This window comes from Pipra filicauda, unplaced genomic scaffold (genome assembly GCF_003945595.2).
Source record: "Pipra filicauda isolate LSUMZ 115617 unplaced genomic scaffold, ASM394559v2 scaffold20_size4479445_pilon, whole genome shotgun sequence".
Lineage (NCBI taxonomy): Eukaryota > Metazoa > Chordata > Aves > Passeriformes > Pipridae > Pipra > Pipra filicauda.
The window spans coordinates 4282481-4287721 of record NW_024104321.1 but is presented as its reverse complement, the minus strand read 5'-3'; the positions used below and the strand labels follow the sequence as shown (position 1 = coordinate 4287721).

The window sequence follows — 5241 nt, the reverse complement described above, 5'->3', positions numbered from 1 at the left end:
ATTTTATCTTTAAAGAATCTAGCATGCTATTTCTAAATTTTTGGAAAGTAATAGAGGTTCACAGCTTTGATATTAGCTTAGAATTTTCCATATTTTTATAGGCCTCCATATGGCATTGTTTGTTGAGCAGAAAGAATTTACAGCAGAATAAATGAAGCAGATGAACAGTGCATCTTTACTGGTTGAAATATATTACACAGTTTCTGAGGAGTATGCATGATTGTGGCTTTTTCTTTCTGAAGACTGAGTGGTTATAGGCATTGTCTTGAAGTTTTGACTTCTCAAATGCATAGAATTTTCTCTGTAAACTTAATGTTTTCTATGAAAAAGTGTAATAATATCAATCCTTATCCTAGAAGAATTTCCTCTAATTTGCAGAAAATTTGTACAGGCTTGAGTGGATGAGAGTCACCATGTACCATGCTGTAGTTTGCTGTGCAGCAGCTAGAGAACATTTCTTGTCAGAAACAGAAAGGAGAAATAGCATCCTTCCAAAGTAAAATTGGATTATGCTCTTAAATGACAGTATCTACTGTAAAGAAGAAAGCTGGGGTGAGCATTAGCTCAACCTTTCAAAAAACCTCCATTTATTCTGTAACTGTTATTTTCATTCATTTGTTGGTGCCCTGACCTGGTAAATGGAGGTTACTATAAAAACTATACTTAATAACTGCTGCCGTTATTCACCGTACTCTGTACTGAATGAGTGACCTACTGTGACAGCATACTCAGACTTACATGTAGAAACACATCCCTGGAGCCAACAGTAAATTCCAGAAGCACTTGAGACCCATGGCATCAGTCTGCCACTGAATTTGTGCAGGACGATTCAGAGCATGTGCAGTTGTCAGTGTTCAAAACAGCTGGCAAAGTAGGATGCATTTAGTTGCTACAGGTCTGAGGAGACAGCATACAGCATGGGGAAGAGCAAAACAAGAGCTGCAGCACTGCAGAAGACATGGAAAGGCGTTAGACTAGATGGAGCTGACCCACTTGCAATCATGCATGAAAAGAATCCATAAGTACTTTACGAGAGGACAAAGAGTAATTGTGGTGTCTGGAAGGGAAATGTGGCACTGAGTTAAAAATGTAGCTTAAAGAAATCAAGCAGAGTAATTTTGCTGTTTCAGGTTTTTCCTTAGGGCTGAATAGTGATGGACAGAGTTTGAATTTAATGCGGTGTCAGGAACAACAACTGGAAATGCCAGCTACAGAAGAAAGAGAGACAAGTTCTCCCACATCTTAGGTAAGTGCAAAACTCTAGAGGGAAATGGAAAATTCTTTTTAGTTTTGACTACTTTCCTTCTGAATGTGGCACATTCAATGGGTCCAGCCCCACCACGTATTTCTGTTGTTCGTGTTATGGTGTAAAAGCTAAAGGCTGCCTTCACATCAGTTGCGTTACGCTGAACAGATAAACTAGCAAAAATCTGGTCCTTTCTTTAAAAGCATACAGATTGAAGACAAAATATAACAATAGATCTGACAAAATAAGGAGAGAACAACAAGGGGAAAGGGAAGGTTTCCACATAGGAAATCTTCAGGATTCCCCAAGGATAACATTTTCATCATTCCTCGAATAAACTGAAAGAGATTTAGTTTAGATATTAGGAAGAAATTTGTTACTGTGACTATGGTGAGGCACTGGAACACGTTGCCTGGAAAAGTTGTGGATGTCCCATCCCTGGAAGTGTTCAAGGCCAGGTTGTAGTTCAAGACCAAGTGTGCTGCTTAGTATATGCTTAACCTTAAAAAGTGCAAACTTTGATGTGTTTCACTTAATTAAAAAAAATTAAACTATGTAGGATTTCCATTATAAAATTCAGTAAGTTTTAAAGTAAGCAAAAAATATTACACATTGTCTCTGAAGTCCAATTGTCAATATGTCCTGGGGCCAAACCCTCAAATTCTACTTTAGACTAAGGTAACACTTGGTGAAATTTTGTAGTGAACCAGCTCTAGACTATGTTTTTCTGTTCAAATACTGAAATCAGTTACACCAACCTCTTTCATGTGACCTGTCTGCAATGGCAAGAGGGTATTGGCACTTTCAGACGAATTTTGCTTTGAATTTTTGAATTTATCTGAACGTAAATTTCAAAGCCAAACTCGGTGTGTGAGATCAAATAAATCAAAAGCCAAAAGACTGCATGAAACCCTGCAACATGAAATAACAGAGTTCTTGCACAGAACTGCTTACTATCTAAAAATAGTTTATTCTCATCTCTATTCAGAATGTCCTGTGATAGCAGAAGAAGTGATAAAAAAACAAGAGACACATGAGAAACTAAGCCAGTGGCTTGAAAGGAAGGTAAGGAAAAAGAGACACTGTAACTGTGATGTGAACTTTGTCCCTCCTTGAAATGGTATTTAAGTGCAGTACTTTCTGTAAATCGATTGTCACACACCCTACCAAAGCTGTGTGAATGCCCTCTGTTAGTGATTGAGGTCTATGTGCCATACGGCAGCAGACTAGAGTTTTTTTCCTTTAAAAAAAAAAAAAAGAAAGAACAGAAAAAATATGTAAATATGGTAGAACAAAAAAGTGAAAGAGAAATGTTTACTAATTTTAATAATAATAATAACAGTCTTCCGTAGACAGTTCAATACCGAAGATTTTTCTATTTGAAATAGCTTAATTTCCCTGTGAATCTGAGGAAACCACCATCAACTTATTTATCTTTTTCTCTACTGGGTAATCCTTCAGCTGTTATTTACACAGCAGCCTAAATTACATTTGTTGCCTTGCAAGTGAGAAGATAGGTCACCTGCCTGAAGGGCTGCGGCCTGAACCCATCATGCATCCAGGAGACAAAACAGGGGGACGATACTAAAAAAAATAGACTTTTTGATAACCACGTCCTGATGTCCAAATGCAAGAAATGCTTCCAAGCTGGTTTCTTCCATTCCTTTTATTAGTTCTTTGAATATATTTTGATTGTGTAAGTAGTCCCTTATTAATTTATTTTTGCTATTTTACTCCAGATTTGACCAATAGTTAAGCACTTGTTGAACTTTCAACCAGCTGAATATTGTCCTGCTTAAAGCTGGGCTATGTGTAATTATTTGCAGAGCAAGGAACTTTTTACGGACATTCATCTTTTTCATTTTTCTTCTCCAACCAGTTGAATTGATTTCTCAATAATTGTTGTAAAAAGTTTCTAATATTTTCTGTTTAGAACTATTGACTAATTCCCAGTTCTGTTTTGATGGACTTGTCTCCTTAGTTTACAAAACTCCAACCTCTTCATTTATCTTTATTTTGCTATGAATATACCCTACCGTTTAAAAATTTTTGTAAGTATTATTAAGTTTGTTCTTCTGGACAGACTTTCTGGTGTTTTGATTGTTTAGTTTTTTTAAATTAAAAACAAAATGTCACAAATCATACTCCAAATAAGGTATAAGCCAAATTTTTATTTTACTTACTTTTACTGTCTGTTGTGTTTTTAATCTCTCCCATTTCTGTTACTCAGGGAATTTTTTAGTGTTCTGCTACACCTGCGATTCACCAATGGCTTTACTAACTAGCTGGCAGTGACAGGAAAATCTCTACCACTCAACAAGAGACTATATTTTTAGCTCTTCCACACAAAATTCTGTACAGTACAACCAGACTGTACATATACAATTACTGGTAACTCTAGGATGAGAAATTTGTCATTTATTATCAGTTTGTACATTCAGATGTAAAATATATCAGGGCTTAGGTCTTAACTTGCAATTTAGTTAATAAGATACCTGATTTTTTTGAGGATTCCAAACAGTTATTAAAATGTAGCAAAAATTTATTAAGACCGTATGCAACTGTATAATCCCTTGGCAAACATGACAGATTTTCATCCTTAGCTACACAGCCATCTCAAACAAAGTGAGGCAGTTTAATGCTTACCTTATGTTACAACCCATGAGAAATCAAAACCACAAAGCAATGTGGTGGACAAAGTCTTCAGACAATTTTTTTGTTTTACTCTTTGTATTGAAAATCAACCAAAAACATTTCCCGTGGAAAAGAAGAAATCACAACTTAGGATTTATGGTCTTATAACCAGCTGGAAAATTTAGTTAATGCAGCCAAACTTCTAATTGCCCAGCAGATATCTTAGATCCTGACCCTTATTGTTATGGTAATGTTTTAACTGTAATGTTAAATCGGGTTTTATTTTCCCCACACAGTTATATTTCTATTAGATTACTAAGGATTTTCAAGGTATTGTTCTAATAACTGCATTTTTGTTTATATTTTAAGAATGCCTTAAATAGAAAATACTGACCTTAAATACAAAAGACAGTGCCAATGAAACATTAAGGGTACATAATGAAATGCTGTTAACTGTTACAGGATAGGGGGGTTCATAACCCAATGAGCCGCAGCTCATGTGAGGGGCAGGTCTGTCTTGGGCCAGGGGGCAACACTACTGCCCTGAGCAATATATCCCTGCAGTTCAGTGGCTCTAAATTTAGTGCTCCAATGCTAATAGCAGCCAGCAAATCTGGCTCCCAGGAAACACCTTTTTTTTTTTAATGAAAATGGAAAATTTATACCAATTGTTTGTATTTTTTTTTAGTTTTTTGGGTTTTTTTGTTCGTTTGTTTGTTTTTTGTTGGTTTTTTTGGGGTGTTTTTTTGGGTTTATTTTGTGGGTTTTGTGGGGTTTTTTTTTTTTTTTTTTTTTTTTTTGTTTTTTTTTATTTTGTTTGTTGGTTTTTTTGTTTTGTTTTCTTCTTGTTTTCTTTGTTTTTTCTTTGTTTTTTTTGTTTTTGTTTCTTTGTTTTTGTTTGTTTGTTGGTTTGGGTTTTTTTGTTGTTTTTTGTAGGGTTTTGGTGTTTTTTGTTTGTTTGTTTTTGATTTTTTTGTGTTTTGTTTTGTTTTGTTTTTGTTTTTGGTCTTTTTTTGTCTGTTTGTTTGTTTTTGTTTATTTTTGTTTTTTTTGGTTTTTTTTTGTTTTTTTTGGATTTTGTTGTTGTTGTGGTTTTTTGGCGCTTTTTTTGTTTTTTTAAATATACTTTGGTTTTTTGTTTGTTTTTTTTGGTTGGTTTGTTTGTTTTTGTTTTGGTTTGTTGGGGTTTTTTTTGGGTTTTTTTGTGGGTTTTTTTGTTGTTTTTGGTTTTTTTGGTTTTGTTTTTTTTGTGGTTTTTTTGGAGTGTTTTTGTTTTCGTTTTTTTGTTTTTGTTTGATTCTTTGTTTGTTTTTTGTTTTTTTTGTTTTTTTTTGATTTTTTATTATTTTTTGAGGGTTTTT

At 34.3% G+C, this 5241-nt stretch overlaps 1 long non-coding RNA gene across 1 annotated transcript in view; it reads left to right on the top strand.

Annotated features, from left to right (window-relative positions):
* Positions 1–960: 960 nt before the first annotated feature.
* LOC120323197 overlaps positions 961–5241 on the top strand; it is an 8961-nt gene continuing 4680 nt past the window's right edge. The window contains exons 1-2 of the long non-coding RNA XR_005563438.1: positions 961–1246; positions 2235–2311. This is a non-coding gene — a long non-coding RNA (uncharacterized LOC120323197). The remainder of the gene's footprint in view (positions 1247–2234; positions 2312–5241) is intronic.